The sequence below is a fragment of the Schistocerca americana genome, chromosome 3, assembly GCF_021461395.2.
Source record: "Schistocerca americana isolate TAMUIC-IGC-003095 chromosome 3, iqSchAmer2.1, whole genome shotgun sequence".
NCBI classification, from domain to species: Eukaryota; Metazoa; Arthropoda; class Insecta; order Orthoptera; family Acrididae; genus Schistocerca; species Schistocerca americana.
In genome coordinates this window covers 699,067,866-699,085,782 of record NC_060121.1, presented here as the reverse complement: position 1 = coordinate 699,085,782, position 17,917 = coordinate 699,067,866, and the positions used below count along the sequence as shown (strand labels likewise).

The 17,917-nt window shown below is 44.9% G+C and overlaps 1 protein-coding gene and 1 pseudogene across 4 annotated transcripts in view; both read right to left on the bottom strand.

Moving 5' to 3' along the window:
• Positions 1-17,917, bottom strand: part of LOC124607076 (zinc transporter ZIP11) — a 436,282-nt gene that overhangs the window by 7,675 nt on the left and 410,690 nt on the right. The gene's annotated exons all lie outside the window — the stretch shown is intronic.
• Positions 7,735-7,852, bottom strand: LOC124607960 (annotated as a pseudogene).

The following is a 17,917-nucleotide window of genomic DNA, read 5'->3' as shown; positions in this document are numbered from 1 at the left end:
GTCTCTTGAAATTTTTAAACAAGGCTCTTTATTTTTAATTCTAAGTACAAAATTAATTCAATAAACAAGTAACTCAGGTAACCCAAGTTTTATACAACACAGGGTGCAGAGGGAATCTGTGTACATGTTTGTCACAACCCCCCACCCCATACACACACACACACACACACACACACACACACACACACACACACAGATGAATCAGTGGAGCAGGAAAGTATGTGGATGTTGGAAATATTTCACTACCGGTAATATAAGTAGAAAGAGTTACACACAGATTCTGCAGAACTGACACGGCTTCGAAAAAAACCTATTTTAATCCGTCATGGTGAGTGCTATGTTTGCAGATGGGAATTCCGGACACACTTAAGAGACACTGTGGACGTGGACTCACGCTCCACCCCGTCCCACCTCCCCCCACACACAAATAGACACCTTCTGGCATAGATGGTCTAAGCCTGAAACTTGCCGGTGTCGCCTTGGTGATATCTACGGGAAATATGGAACCCATAGATCTGCAACCAAGGCACCAGGCTTTGGCACCACAAACCAAACTGTGTGTCCACATTAGGTGGCGAGTAGTTAGTCCTCCAAGGGGTAACATTACGTGTTTTCTTTATTAACTTTTAGTTACAGATCGACAGCAGTAAAAAAAAAACGAAGAGAATAGGACTAGTGTAGTCCAAGTGCCCTCCTCAGGTGGACGGGATACAAGCATTCCCCAGGAGATAGCACATCTCGTGCCCGCTACGTGGGGAATGTGACTCCTACTGCTGCGGAGAAACAGTGTGTGTGTGTGTGTGTGTGTGTGTGTGTTGGTGTTTATGGGCGCGCGGAGAAACATAGGAACCGTCTGGTCTGCAGCCAACGAGAGAGAAGTTTCCGAAGTGCTGAAGGCTACAGCGAAGAAGCGAATGTTTGATTCGCAGGCTTGCATGAGAAGTTCGTCGATAAACAACATGGTTTTATATTTTCTCTGGCTCGAGAAAGTCTGCTAAAAGTTAGTCGAATGTAGGAGGACTGAGGGCTTCCCTGGTCTAAACTTGAAGGAAAAGGACACCCTAGGGCGAGAAGGGAGCCATCAACTACGAGAAATGTGTCAACACAGTAGACCCTCGCAAACAACTACGTATGCCACCCAACAATCTACTTCGCAAGTAGCAACAGTTGACATGAGATCTGAAACCCAACCAGCGTGCCAAGCATTGTCAATAGCAGACACTACGGACTGATGTGTCCTGTCCCACTATAATTTCATCTCACCCTAGTAATTCTCAATTTTATATAGGTAATAAATTGCACAATTATAGCAATTCAGAAAGTTTTGGTCGCTTTATACCTTTTACCAAATTACAGCGACTCAAAAAGTTGTGTTTGCCTTTATAACTTTTTTAAAACTACGGCGTGTACCTCAAGCGCCTCCCAACCTTCATCTAGACTACATAATCGCAAATTAAGACTTGAGCAAACTGGGTCGGTATCCGAGCTTCCTCGTTCAGGAAGACGAAAGTCTGTTATTACAGGAGAGGATACTAATGTTGTAGCGCAATGTTTTGTGCAATTATATACTGCATATCAAAGGAATGCGTCAAGGAACATGCCAACAAACGATTCAGAAAAAGCTAAAACTGAGCTTATACAAGCCTACTTTACTTCAACTGCTAAATGAAAATGACCCAGACAGGCTTATGGAATACTGAAAGTTGTACACAATCCGACAAGAAGCCTATCCCAAGTTTTACAAGAGCATTCTTCGAAGCAACTTCTAAGGCGAATGGCAGAGTGAACAAACAACTGTGTCTTCTAGGATTCTACAATAGAGACAGAGTTTAACTCTGCTGCCGGCCGGAGTGGCCGAGCGGTTCTAGGCGCTACAGTCTGGAGCCGCGCGACCGCTACGGTCGTAGGTTCGAATCCTGCCTCGGGCATGGATGTGTGTGATGTCCTGACGTTAGTTAGGTTTACGTAGTTCTAAGTTCTAGGGGCCTGATGACCTTAGATGTTAAGTCCCATAGTGCTCAGAACCATTTTTTAACTCTGCTGGCGTGAGTGTATGGGCAGGTATTCTCAGCAGTGAGCTGACTGCACTTTATTTTTTGAACGGTACTGCCCGCTCCGTAAATTACTAAATATATCTGACGAAGTGTTGTTAGAAATGGAAAATAGTCCAATATTTGAACATCTACAGCCGGCTAAGGAGAAACTGATACGGCAACAAGATAGAGCACCCTCACCTTGTGGAGTTATTGTGGGAGAATTTCTAAATGAAAATTTTGATGAATGGACTGGCAGACGGAGTACTAGTTAAACACGTCCACGGTCTCGAGATATCACACCCAGTCTGGGTTATACGAGAAAAAAATGGATTGTGTTAAGACAAAAAAACTGAGCATATTTAGGACAAATCGAATATAACTTTGAAATCTACTGTTCCGGAAGATTTGCGAATAAATTTGTAAATCACTGTTCGAAAGATGGAGTGCTTGCTTAGAAGAGCATCCAAATCACCTTCAGTATCTTCTGTACTTTCAGTGAAAGTTCTGTTGTTGTTGTTGTTGTTGTTGTTGTTGTTGTGGTCTTCAGTCCTGAGACTGGTTTGATGCAGCTCTCCATGCTACTCTATCCTGTGCAAGCTTCTTCATCTCCCAGTACCTACTGCAACCTACATCCTTCTGAATCTGTTAGTGTATTCATCTCTTGGTCTCCCTCTGCGAGTTTTACCCTCCACGCTGCCCTCCAGTACTAAATTGGTGATCCCTTGATGCCTCAGAACATGTCCTACCAACCGATCCCTTCTTCTAGTCAAGTTGTGCCGCAAATTTCTCTTCTCCCCAATTCTATTCAGTACTTCCTCATTAGTTATGTGATCTACCCGTCTAATCTTCAGCATTCTTCTGTAGCACCACATTTCGAAAGCTTCTATTCTCTATTTGTCTAAACTATTTATCGTCCACGTTTCACTTCCATACATGGCTACACTCCGTACAAATACTTTCAGAAACGACTTCCTGACACTTAAATCTATGCTCGATGTTAACAAATTTCTCTTCTTCAGAAACGCTTTCCTTGCCATTGCCAGTCTACTTTTATATCCTCTCTACTTCGACCATCATCAGTTATTTTGCTCCCCAAATAGCAAAACTCCGTTACTTCTTTAAGTGTCTCATTTCCTAATCTAATTCCCTCAGCATTACCCGACTTAATTCGACTACATTCCATTATCCTCGTTTTGCTCTTGTTGATGTTCATCTTATATCCTCCTTTCAAGACACTGTCCATTCCGTTCAACTGCTCTTCCAAGTCCTTTGCTGTCTCTGACAGAATTACCATGTCATCGGCGAACCTCAAAGTTTTTATTTCTTCTCCATGGATTTTAATACCTACTCTGATCTTTTCTTTTGTTTCCTTTATTGCTTGCTCAATATACAGATTGAATAACATCGGGGATAAGCTACAACCCTGTCTTACTCCCTTCCCAACCGCTGCTTCCCTTTCATGTCCATCGACTCTTATAACTGCCATCTGGTTTCTGTACAATTGTAAATAGCCTTTCGCTCCCTGTATTTTACCCCTGCCACCTTCAGAATTTGAAAGAGAGTATGCCAATCAACATTGTCAAAAGCTTTCTCCGAGTCTACAAATGCTAGAAACGTAGGTTTGCCTTTCCTTAACCTTTCTTCTAAGATAAGTCGTAGGGTCAGTATTGCCTCACGTGTTCCAACATTTCTACGGAATCCAAACTGATGTTCCCCAAGGTCCGCTTCTACCAGTTTTTCCATTCGTCTGTAAAGAATTCGCGTTAGTATTTTGCAGCCGTGGCTTATTAAACTGATAGTTCGGTAATTTTCACATCTGATGAACGTTCTATGTTGATAATAAATTTGCATTTTCATTTGTTTAGTACTATTTCAACAAAGGCATTTTTGACAACTGACTTCCGGCCCACACTCTACACCTGCGCAATTTCATAAATAAATCATTAGTTTTTTTCCAAATCCGGGTTGGTAATTTACGTGTTATTAAAACCCACAGAATGATAAGTAAGAGGTTTGGTTTGTTACATTTGGATAAGCGCATCCCCTCGCTTGAAGACTGTCGCGAACAGTGGCTTCGCTCTTGAACCGCCAGCGACAAGTGGCCTACGGCGACCAGCACAGTACAGCACAGTGGCGGATGAGCGGCTGCTGCGTGGGTCCCGTTAAAGCTGCGAGCATTACCGCGAATGGGAGCAGCCGGTGCGACGGTGCGTCGCGCACGCCTAACAAGTTGCGTGAGGCCGCCTCGGCACGCGGGCCGCCTCGCAACAACTGCATTAACCTGCGCGTACAGCGACCGCCGGCTTCTGGGAATCATCTGGGTGCGGCGCGGTGCGGGCACGCACTTTGGTGCGCGGGCAAAGCGAGCGCAGCGCACTCACTTCCCGTTTCCTCGGCGCTCTGACGTCCCGCCTACAGCGACGTCAATACAGATTCGGCACTGGTTCAGTTGCAGCAGCACATGAAAGCAGTTGACAATACAAAGTGTTCCCTGATGAATGGTAAATATAGTCGGTTACAAAGTAACACACGTGGCACTGTAACTCCGCAATGGTAAAAAAGCGTTCTACGGAAATGAAACTGTCGAAGTAGAGACATAAATGTTTTGCCTTATAATGTAAACGTTATTTTTGCTCCTTGCTGTTTCAGGTACACCACCACGGATAATCACCGTGATACCCCATTACGAAAACATATAGGACGCGAATTCACGTACAAATTAGGAGACAGCTGACCAAATGTTGCTAGTCTACGTCCACCACAATGAATGTCAATAATGTACTCCGGTGCTCCGGAGACTTCGGCATGGGGACTGCAGCATCGAAGACCACTGACGTTCACAGAGATGGTGCTGCCATTACAACAGAAGGGAACAAACAACTGACGAAATCACCCAGGTTGACATGTACAGCTACATGCTGGAAAAGCACAAAAATATCTGTGTGGTTCGAAACTAGTCAACTGACCCTAAATAATGGAAACTGTGAGATCATCCACATGAGTGCTAAAAGGACTCCATTAAACTTCGGTTACGCTATAAATCAATCAAATATAAGGGCCGTAAAAATTCAACTATATAGCTAGCATTAAACTGGAACGAAAGCACAGAAAATGTTGTGGAGAAGGCGAACCAAAGACTGCGTGTTATTGGCACAACACTTAGAAGATGCAACAGATCGACTGAAGAGACTGCCTACACTACACCTGTCTGTCCTCTTTAGGAGTACTCTTGTTCTCTTTTGGAGTACATCGAGGTAGTTCAAAGAAGAGCAGCGCGCTTTGTACAATCGAGAAATGGGGAGACAGTGTAACGGACACTGTACAGGATTTGGGGGGGGGGGGGGGGATCATTAAAGCAAAGGCGTTTTTCGTCACGACGCTATCTTCTCCCGAAATTTCAATCTTAATTTTCTCCTCCGAATGCGATAATATTTTGTTGACTACGGCCTGGATAGGGAGACACGACATCATAATCAAAGATGGTAAATCAGGTCTTCGTTTTTTCCGCGCGCTGTTCAAGAGTGGAAGAACAGAGAATTACTGTGCTCGTGGTTCGATGAACCCTCTGCTTGGTACTTAAGTCTGACTTGCAGAGTAGTAATATAGCTGTCGATGTATAAGAATCCGTAATAGCGATGATGCAATGATTAGGATAAAGAAAAGAAAGTGCCACACGGTTCTTGATAAGGGAAGTAGTACAAGTCGGGAAAAGCCTATGCGATGAAACTTAGCTGTTTCATTTTGATTCGGTGAGCAAAAGAGTATAGATGGATTGGATACATTCGCAGTCTCCATGTTGTAAGGACGACGATTTCCTAGGTGACGCCACAAATAGAGAGCGACATTTTTTCTTTTCACTATTACAAAAAAATGACTTCCACGAATGTTGAACTATTATAATCTGAGAACATTGTTCGTGTGGTATCCGTATCGACACAAATCATCGCCTCACAGATGCTGCATTATGGCAGGGTGCACTGACATGTTGATGCACATGAACATTGTTTCCTTTACTGCACCCAGCACACAACGCTGTAAAATGTGTTCATACCCTTTTGTATTTAGCTTTTTCTTGATGATAATAGTAACGCCACACCCTTTGGCAATAGCACTCAGAAATTCAGAGAGAATGTTACCCATCACTACTATTTTACCTGATCGCAAGTATTCGGAAGCTGTATTAAACTCTGACTCTAGTACTGGATCCCCTACGGCTTCAATATCGACTGATGTTTCTTCCTCAATCGTTGGACAAATCCTCCCAATTGTCAAAGCCTTCAACGTACTCTTTCCACCAATCCGCTCTCTCCTCTGCGTTTAACAGAGAACAGTGCACTCTTAATGTTGACGCCCTTGCTTTTCATTTTACCGAAGGCTGTTTTAACTTTTTTATATGTTGAATACGTACTTCCAGCAACTTCTTTTTCGGTTTCTAAACATTTTTCCTGGAGCCGGTTAGCCTTGTCTTCCCCACACACTAACTATTTACTTCATTAGTAAGTAACCTACATTTCTGTATTCTGGAATTTCCTTCAACACTTCTGCACTTTTGTCCATCAACTTAAACAGTATTTTCCTTACACGAGGTTTCTTCGCAGTTACCTTGCTTGTACCAATGTCTGTCTGTTCAATTTCTGTGATTGCCCTTTGGGAGTTGTCCATTCCTCTTCTACTGAACAGCCTACTGTGTAATTAATTATCGTCGCATATCTCTCAGAAAATTTCAAACACATCTCATCATTCCTCAGTACTTCTGTATCCCACTGCCTTCCATACTGATTCTTCCGCACGATTCTCAAACTTCATTCTACTTTTCATCGTCACCAAACAGTGATCTGCTCTAGTGTATGCCTTACAATCCGATATCTGATTTTCATACCTCTATCTGATCATGATATACTCCAGCTGGACCCTTTCCATACCTACAGACCTTTTCCAAGCATACGTCCTCCTCTTGTGACTTTTAAACGGCTCACTCGGTGTTACTAGATGAAATTTATGGGAGAACTTTCTTCTCTCACACACGGAGCCAGATGGTGGAATGATTAGCACACTGGACTCGCATTCGGCAAGACGACGGTTCAAATTTGCTTTCAGCCATCCAAATTTTCGTTTTCTGTGAGTTCGCTAAAGCGCTACTGGCAAATTTCGGAATGGTTGCTTTGAAAGGGAAAACCGGTTCCTTTACCCATCCTTGAAACAACAGTCTGCAACTGCTATACGAAATGATGCGTCGTTAAAAAGAAGTCACTAGTCACTGTATGCTGTCTCGACTGCACAAGGGGTGGGATTCTTCCTGCAAGTGGGTCATGGGATATGAAGACTTTGTAGTGTAAGGTCGAAAATGATAACAAAAATAAAATAAAATTGGAAATATAGTCAGCTGAAGGTGTTTTTCATTTGACTTTTATATTGAGCAGCCGAGGTCCCGCAACCATCCTGCATAAAAACGGACTTACAGAAAACGCAAGACTTCGAGTTAAAAATTAAACTCCGCCCGAACTGGTCATGAAGGCCCAACGGTACCGACCGGCCGCCGTGTAATCCTCCCCCCACAGGCGCCACTAGATGCGGATATATAGAGGCATGTGGTTGGCACACCGCTCTCCCGACATGTGTCATTTTACGACACTGGAGCCGCTACTTCTCAATCAAGTAGCTCCTCAGTTTGCCTCACAAGGGCTGAGTGCACCCTGCTTGCCAACAACGCTCGGCAGACCGGATGGTCACCCATCCAAGTGCTAGCCCAGCCCGACAGCACTTAACTTCGGTGATCTGAAGGGAACCGGTGTTACCACTGCGGCAAGGCTGTTGGCAAAACTTCAAGTTTTCACGGCTTTAACCACACATCAAAACCACCTCCAGGTGGCAAATAGCTACGTTATATCATACGAGATCTTCTCCTTCCAAATACGTGAGCACGCATTACGCCATAATCCTCCCCCGTAAAATCGGGAACTCACTTGAGACTTTTTTAATTTTCCATACTGGCAGCGTAACAGTACCCAATGCTGAGGATCGCTCATAGTAATTCCGTGTGGCTCAACGCTCTGGTGCAAGTCCATCAATTGGACGTGACTTCGCCGAGTTGCATGTCCCTGACCTACCCTTCCCTGAAAAATGCTCGTCTCGGAGCACAAAAAAAAGGCAAAGGTGCTCCTCTTTAAAAGACTCTGAAAGAAAAGTGGGAATCAGCTGTCTCTGTCCTCGTTCCACCTTCCTCACCAAACATTTTGGCATGCGAATATATTCGCGCTCTTTTAACACAAAACATTCTAAATCCTTTCACACCGACTCTCTTTGTAGCAAAGCCTTTATATAAATCAGCATCTCCCTCTCCCGTCACTGTCATATATAAGTCTGCCTCCCACTCTCTCCTTTTTCACCCACTACTATTTTCTCCTGTATGTCTCTCCCAGTGCCACTGTCTCCTCCTCTGCCACTTTCAATGCCTATCTCCCGCACCGGCCGGGTTATCACATTGGTTAGCACACATGATGCGCATTCGGGAGGGCGACGGTTCAAACACGCGTTCGGCCATAATGATTTAGGTTTTCCGTCACTTCCCTACATCGTTAAGGCAAATGCCTCGATGGTTCCTTCGAAGGGCACGACCGCTTTTCTTCACCATCGTCCGTAACCGAAGATTGTGCTCCGTCTCTAATGTCCTCGTTGTCGACGGGACGTTAAACACTAATCTCCACCTCCTTCTTCTTCAATGTCCCACTGCCGTTGTCTTAGTCTCATTTTTCTTCTCTCCCGTTACCACTATTTCTTTCTTTCTCGCTTACAGTCGGCTGTCTTTTTCTTCAAGCAAGCACAACTGACTCCCCCAGACATGTCCTTGGGGATAGTTTGCTCAGGGTTTTCATCCACTGACAGAAAAATTTTAACACGTTGGTATAGGGGATTGACCAAACTGGGACATTTTTTTCGTGTTAAAGATTCGCTGGTTTTAGGGAGGGGAGGGGCTTCCTCATCCTCTAACCCAATGTATGGTCTTCATTCATCTCTCCATTTTCATTTCGACTGTCTCCTCTGTCCTATGTTCCCACTGCTAATTCCTCCATCCATTTCTTTTTCTCTTTCTATCTCTCATTGCCGATCACTATCTCTTCTCTTCTCTCTTTGGCTCCCATTGCTATCGTCTTCATCTCTCTCTCTCTCTCTCTCTCTCTCTCTCTCTCTCTGTGTGTGTGTGTGTGTGTGTGTGTGTGTGTGTGTGTGTGTGTGTGTGTGTGTGTGTGTCTCCATTTGCTCCCACTGCCGTTTTCTCCTATCTGACTCTTCCGCTGCCACTGTCTTCTTCTCTGAATGTTTCTCTGTCCCCCTGCTATTTTCTTTGCCCTATTCTTTATCTCTCCCATTACCACTTTCTCTTTCTTTTTCGAATAAAGTCTGCTGTCCTTCTCTTCAACCACCATTGTCTGCTCTCCGCATATGTCCCTGGGAATGGTTTGCTTGGGAGGTTTCACCCACAGACCGAGAAACTTTAGCATTTGGTTACAGGGGATGGGGGAAAGTGGGTAAATTTTTCCCCCTTGGGAGGGAGATCAACTGATAGATCCTCTGATCCTATATATGGTCTCCACTCATCTCTCTTTTTCGTTTCGACTGTCTCCTCTCTCCATTGTTCCCACTGCTACTACTTCCATCCATTTCTTTTTCTCTTTTACTGCCTCTCTCTTTCGCTGATCATCACTATCTGCTCTCTCTTTCGCTCCCATTGCTAAGTCACGTCCATCTCTCTCTCTCTCTCTTTCTCTGCTCTCTCTCCAACTGTCACTTTCAATCTCCCACCATCACTGTCTCCTCTCCCCTTCTCTCCTACTCTCCCACTGGCACAGTCTCCTCTCTCTTTCACCATCACTGTGTCTATGCTACTCACTTTCAGTAGAAAATGCGTGAATATGTTCGCATACCAAAATTTTTGGTGAGGAGGAAGGGGAATGACTTTTGAGGCCGCTGGTTCCCCACATTCCTGTCACAGTCTTTTGAAGAGGAACACATTCGCCTTTTTTGTTCTTCGACAGGAGCATTTTCAGATGGTTCCCTTCTTCTCCCTTTTACAGCAGCGTGTGCTGTTTCTATACACATCAAAAAAGGTTTTGCATCACCTCAGTTCCCAGAGTTCCGGAAGCTGTACAGAAAATTGGAACAGAGGTCAACATAAACATCATTTCCGCCCTTTTTACTGCTCATGAAAACCACACACTGCATGTTGTACCACCATACAGCGAGACCTTCAGTGGTGGTCCAGATTGCTGTACACACTGGTACCTCTAATACCCAGTAGTACGTTCTCTTGTATTGATGCATGCCTATATTCGTCGTGGCATACTATCCACAAATTCATCAAGGCACTGTTGGTCTAGTTTGTCCCACTCCTCAACGCCGATTCGACGTACATCCCTCAGAGTGGTAGGTGGGTCATGTCGTCCATAATCAGCCCTTTTCGATCCATCCCAGGCATGTTCGATAGGTTCATGTCTGGAGAATATGCTGTCCACTCTAGTCGAGCGATGTCGTTATTCTGAAGGAAGTCATTCACAAGATGTGCACGATGGGGGCGCGAATTATCGTCCATGAAGACGAATGCCTCACCAATATGCTGCCGATATGGTTGCACTATAGGTCAGAGTTAGTACTCACGTATCGTACAGCAGTCACGGCGCCTTCCATGAGCACCAGAGGCGTACGTCGGCCCCCCATAACGCCACCCCAAAGTAACAGGGAACCTCCACTTTGCTGCACTCGCTGGACAGTGTGTCTAAGGCGATCAGCCTGACCGGGTTGCCTCCAAACACGTTCCGACGATTGTCTGGTTGAAGGCATATGCGACATTCATCGGTGAAGAGAACGTGATGCCAAACTTGAGCAGTCCATTCGGCATGTTGTTGGACCCATCTGTACCGCGCTGCATGGTGTCGTGGTTGAAAAAAATGGACCTCGCCATGGACGTCGGAAGTGAAGTTGCGCATCATACAGCCTACTGAGAACAGTTTGAGTCGAAACACGAAGTCCTGCGGCTGCACGAAAACTATTATTCAACATGATGGCGTTGCTGTCTGAGATCCTCCAAGCCATAATCAGAGGGTAGCGGTCATTCACTGCAATAGCAGCCCTTGGGCAGCCTGAGGGAGGCATGTCATCGACAGTTCCTCTCTCTGTGTATCTCCTCCATGTCCGAACAACATCGCTTTGGTTCACTCCGAGACGCCTGGACACTTCCATTGTTAAGAGCGATTCCTGGCACAAAATAACAATGCGGACGTGATCGAACCGCGGTATTGACCGTCTAGGCATGGTTGAACTACAGACAACACCAACCGTCTACCTCATTCCTGGTGGAATGACTGGAACTGATCGGCTGTCGGACCCCCTCCGTCTAACAGGCGCTGCTCATGTATGGTTGTTTACACCTTTGGGCGGGTTTAGTGACATCTCTGAACATTCAAAGGGACTGTGTCTGTGATACAGTATCCGCAGTCGACGTTTATCTTCACGAGTTCTGGGAACCGGTGTGATGCAAAATTCTTTTTATGTTTGTATAAAACGAATTCTGTACGACAGTAATGTTTTGACAGTTTATTTCTATACTTTGGCGCGTTTATGTACTTTGACGCACATGAATAACTAGTAAGTAACCATAATATAAAGTAAAAAAAAAGTATCATCTCCCATGATTGCAATGCGAGTTTAATTTACACTTCTTGACATAAAAATGCACAACATTTTTAGGCTACACCTACTGTGCATCAAAGAGTTCTGTGTCTGATTTGCAAATACGAAAAAATAAATTATTTTGTAAGGCACTTTTGCCGCCAAGTGGCACCATCGAATAATTTCCAGGTTAAGGCACCGTGTGTAGCTGTGAAGTGTCCATTATACAGAGATGCTACTTTCATTAGCTCTGTAAGAAAAACCATCTATTGCAAATAAATTACATTACAGCGCGTCATAGCGACTAAAAACACAGTTTTGGTGACCTCAGAACCCTTGCCGTATACTCACTACGTCAGTTAAAACTGATCACATATTTCTGCGTAGGTACAGTAACTCTGAACCTCTAGATCTCAGTAAGGGCTACGAAAAATTTTCCAAGTTCCCCGAGAATATCAACGTGAGAACATGCGATAAAAATTACAACATAAATACACTCCTGGAAATTGAAATAAGAACACCGTGAATTCATTGTCCCAGGAAGGGGAAACTTTATTGACACATTCCTGGGGTCAGATACATCACATGATCACACTGACAGAACCACAGGCACATAGACACAGGCAACAGAGCATGCACAATGTCGGCACCAGTACAGTGTATATCCACCTTTCGCAGCAATGCAGGCTGCTTTTCTCCCATGGAGACGATCGTAGAGATGCTGGATGTAGTCCTGTGGAACGGCTTGCCATGCCATTTCCACCTGGCGCCTCAGTTGGACCAGCGTTCGTGCTGGACGTGCAGACCGCGTGAGACGACGCTTCATCCAGTCCCAAACATGCTCAATGGGGGACAGATCCGGAGATCTTGCTGGCCAGGGTAGTTGTCTTACACCTTCTAGAGCACGTTGGGTGGCACGGGATACATGCGGACGTGCATTGTCCTGTTGGAACAGCAAGTTCCCTTGCCGGTCTAGGAACGGTAGAACGATGGGTTCGATGACGGTTTGGATGTACCGTGCACTATTCAGTGTCCCCTCGACGATCACCAGTGGTGTACGGCCAGTGTAGGAGATCGCTCCCCACACCATGATGCCGGGTGTTGGCCCTGTGTGCCTCGGTCGTATGCAGTCCTGATTGTGGCGCTCACCTGCACGGCGCCAAACACGCATACGACCATCATTGGCACCAAGGCAGAAGCGACTCTCATCGCTGAAGACGACACGTCTCCATTCGTCCCTCCATTCACGCCTGTCGCGACACCACTGGAGGCGGGCTGCACGATGTTGGGGCGTGAGCGGAAGACGGCCTAACGGTGTGCGGGGCCGTAGCCCAGCTTCATGGAGACGGTTGCGAATGGTCCTCGCCGATACCCCAGGAGCAACAGTGTCCCTAATTTGCTGGGAAGTGGCGGTGCGGTCCCCTACGGCGCTGCGTAGGATCCTACGGTCTTGGCGTGCATCCGTGCGTCGCTGCGGTCCGGTCCCAGGTCGACGGGCACGTGCACCTTCCGCCGACCACTGGCGACAACATCGATGTACTGTGGAGACCTCACGCCCCACGTGTTGAGCAATTCGGCGGTACGTCCACCCGGCCTCCCGCATGCCCACTATACGCCCTCGCTCAAAGTCCGTCAACTGCACATACGGTTCACGTCCACGCTGTCGCGGCATGCTACCTGTGTTAAAGACTGCGATGGAGCTCCGTATGCCACGGCAAACTGGCTGACACTGACGGCGGCGGTGCACAAATGCTGCGCAGCTAGCGCCATTCGACGGCCAACACCGCGGTTCCTGGTGTGTCCGCTGTGCCGTGCGTGTGATCATTGCTTGTACAGCCCTCTCGCAGTGTCCGGAGCAAGTATGGTGGGTCTGACACACCGGTGTCAATGTGTTCTTTTTTCCATTTCCAGGAGTGTAGAAATTGCAGACGTTCCCACAGCAATAATGGTACTTTTCGTACCCAAAAACCATGTTTTTGTCGCGATTTTCAAGGAACTGCCAACGAACTAATGGTGCTTTGAGAAGCCGTCTAAGGTCCAACCTAGACCACACCTAATATAAAAGAACGAACCGGGTTGCTCAATTTGCCTGTGCTCTAGGAAGAGTGTAATGTTTAAATTTTGACTCTGTACTATACGATAGCTACAGTGCGAAGTGTGGCTATAAAATAATAGAACTATTAATGCAAAACATTTTACTTGAAAAACACACATATTTAGTTATTGTCACACTCAATACACGACCCCTTCTCTGTCAGTACAATGCTCCACGGGAATTCTTATTGATGGAAACAGTGCTGGAAATGTTCCTCTGTGAGCTCCTTGAAGGCGCGTGTCGTGATTTCCTTCATTTCTTCAACGAACTAAAATCCTTTTCCCTTTAATACAGATAGGATCTTGCGCAGTAGATGAAAGTCAGATGGTGCTAGGTCAGGTAAATAAGGTGGGTGGTGTAACACTGGGATACTGTACTTCGCTAGAAACGTCTACTATTCCATATGGGATGGTGCGTTGTCTTGATGCAGAACCTATGAGTTGCTATTCCACAATTCGGGTAAGTCTATTTATTACGTGGATAATTTTCAGCACGTCCTCGTACATCCCTTTATCAAAGGATGTGAATATCTCCAAGAAGTGTTAAAAAAAATGGCTCTGAGCACTATGGGACTTAACTTCTGAGGTCATCAGTCCCTAGAACATAGAACTACTTAAACCTAACTAACCTAAGGACAACACACAGATCCATGCCCGAGGCAGTATTCGAACCTGCGATCGTAGCGGTCGCGCGGTTCCAGACTGTAGCGCCTAGAACCGCTCGGCCACTCAGGCCGGCTCCTAGAACCGTGGCGAATGTCTGTGTTACATCGATATATATATCGCAAGTCATTGTGGAGTGCCTGGCCAAGAGTAACTAGAACTCAAGTACACGATTTTTATGTCCTCTTCCACTCGCACTCTCAGCGAGCAAAAAATGACAATACATGTGTCTTTATATCTTTTATCTTAGTCTCATAATGCCTACAATAAATATACGACGGAGCAAGTACAATTGTCACGGTCTTCCTCGAGTACAGGATCTGCAGAGTTACAGAACACAGTATTGCGAGAAGAACGTCACCTATCTTCCAAAGATTCCCATTTAGGTCTCCCGAACATCTACAGGCTACAGTGACTGACGGGCTAGCAGCGCGTCTCTGAATTTGCTCCACTTCTGCAGTCGCACCTATTTCGAAGAATTTCAAACGTTCGTGAACAACTCCAGAATTGTGTCTTGCGTCCGGCTTCCTTAACAGACGTGATGCATCATTGAAAAGAAAAAAAATCCCAGTACGTTCTACTGCACGATTTTATAAGTTCGTTCCGTTTCATATCACTTCGTAGTATTACCTCTAGATATTTAAACGATATAACGAGCTCTCAAAGACCTCCAATAACTTTGTAATTTTTTTTTGTTATGGCTACGTCGATTCGTTGAAGGGCTGGTGGAATTTAACAGCCTCAACTACAGATTAATTTTGTGACTGAACTAAACAAGTGGAACTTTCCTCCCCATTTGTATTCCCAGGTCGAAAACTATTTCCACCATCAGCATCGAGCGTCAGCATATCACCGGGGCAATTTCGCAACTTTGGCGTTACACATTCTTCGACGAAGTGCTTTTCGTACATTACAGTTTGAGTTCACACATTTCAAGTCACACTCATTCTTGTTTTTGAATGGGAGTTCTTCAAAAATATTCAACTAATAGGATAAATTCTCCGCGAATACAACCATTTGTATGACCTTCCCTCAAACGTTAACGCTGGAAGAGTCTGCACTGTTCAGAACGGCGGCATTGCTGTCACTAATTACTCACTGACCTGCATTCATCCTCTGACGTCAAGCTAGGCACTTTTACTACAAAAACCGAATTTCAGAGGCGATTAAGACATTGAAAATCCTTAAAGTCAGCTGCGCCACAATGTGACAGTCTTTCCACAAGCCACGCTTTGGCTGTGTGAACTGCATTCCTTGAGTACGTTCCACCTTCACCTTGGGCTGGTCGGATTTGACTTTATATTCGACAAGTTCTTTTCCTGACCAGTTCAACGCTCGCGTCATACAACTGGCACGCTACGTGTAACAGCTGCACAAGTTTCATGTTTAGCTAAATGCTCGGAATTTCACACCTCTAGGTATTACGCTTGAATTTCTAGTTTTGGTGAAGGCTTATAATCGTTGATATCATATTGTACAGTTGTACAGCCAACGACTGTACGAGTGTTCTATCATTGGTTGTGTTGCTGCAGTCCTCCTTTATTTACTGAGTCTGATTTTGATACTACAATACTAAACCACTGCGAAATGATCTAGAGGATAATCAACAGAGAAGTTGTTATCATATTTAGAAATCTTTTCTACAGTAGCAGCTCAGTCTCAGACACCCCCCCCCCCTCTCTCTCTCGCTCTCTCTCTCTCTCTCTCTCTCTCTCTCTCTCTCTCTCTCTCTCCCTCTTTTTCCCAGGCAGAATCACTGTGCGATTTGCATCCCTTTCTCGAAACTGTTACTTTTTAATGTCTTAAGTGGACAACAAATTCAAAAGTGGATATTGTTTTTCATCCTTGTTTATATATCATAAACTTTAGTGTGTGGAGTCAATTTGCACTGCACTTTGGCACACTAAGATCACATATCCGATAGACTTTAATTCCTTTTGTTCAATATTTAATACGAGCCTCTTATGCATGTCTGAGAATAACATTACGCTTCCTCTATAAGAGGAAGTGTGTATCAGGAATCCAACTGAGTACGCTTGTGCACGAAATCCTAGTAGCAGCGTTTCCCAAATCTGAGTCTTTGAGAAAGCCACTATATTTGTCGGCAATGTAAAATTAGTTTGCATCGGTCACCGTCGCCTCTTCTTTGTATACTGCTTTCCTAAGTGACCAAACTACAAAAAATTCTTCGTGATTTAAATGGCTGCATAGGTAACGGACGAACCAAAAAAGATCGGCTCTGTGAGTTGATGTGACACAAAAGGGTGTAAATACTGGAAAGAATTTATCATTTTTTTAAAGCAATGAGCATTAAATATTTCAGCAAGACTATTTCTGATAACTTTGAAGATTTCAAAATGACCTTGAGCCGCAAGACTCTTTAACGAGAGTTGATTTTTGAGGTTCTACAGGCACTTACGAGAGAAACCTTGCTCTCTTTCAATTTTTTACAGTAGTTGTTGTTTGTTGTAGGTCGCTGGAACAACGAAGTGCAAGTAGATAAAAGTGGATGTCATTCCCGTTTTCAAAACGGGACGTCGCAGAGATTCACATAATTATAGGCCAAAACGCTGACGTCAGTCTCTTCTGAAATTATGAATCCTGTGTTCAGGTCACGCTTTATGACTTTTTGGAGAATGGAAATGTCCTATGCAAAAATCGGACCAAAGATACTGCGAAATTCATCTTCCTCCGCTCAAATACGATATCAGCGCTGAAGACAAAGCCGATCATGTTAATGCCGTGTGGCTGCACTTCCAGAAGGCAGTCGATACAGTTCTGCACTGTTGTTAAGTGAAAAAAACACGAGCTTATCAAGTCTCGGGCCAGATTTGTTATTAGACTTCCCTGCAGACAAAACTATTCTCGTCGTTCTTAAATGGGACAAAACTGACGTAAGTAAAGGCAGTACCCCAAGGAAGTATAATAACAGCGCTATTGTTATATTTAATACTAATGATCTAGTGGATACCTTTGGAGGCTCCGTGAATTACTCCGCGAAGACATTTTTGTCTATAGAATAATTGCAACGCCAGAAGGCTGAAGCAGAGGTTAGACGACTGTTGCACTGACTGGCAGTTGGCTTTGAATGTAGATACATGTAACGCACATCGCATAAATAGGCGAAAATATCCATTGTTGTTTTATTGCACGACTGACGACAAATCACGTACCATCTGTGAATGGAACAAGGAAGAGAAGGAAAAGATAGTGGTACCAGAAGTACCCTCGACTATATGCCTACAGGTGACTTACCGGCAACACGTGTACGAGCAGTTCGGGAGTGCGGGTGAATGCGAGGAGACGGTGACGTGATGAAGGTTCAAATGGCTCTGAGAACTATGCAACTTAACTTCTGAGGTCATCAGTCGCCTAGAACTTAGAACTAATTAAACCTAACTAACCTAAGGACATCACACACATCCATGCCCGAACCGAGCGAGGTGGCGCAGTGGTTAGCA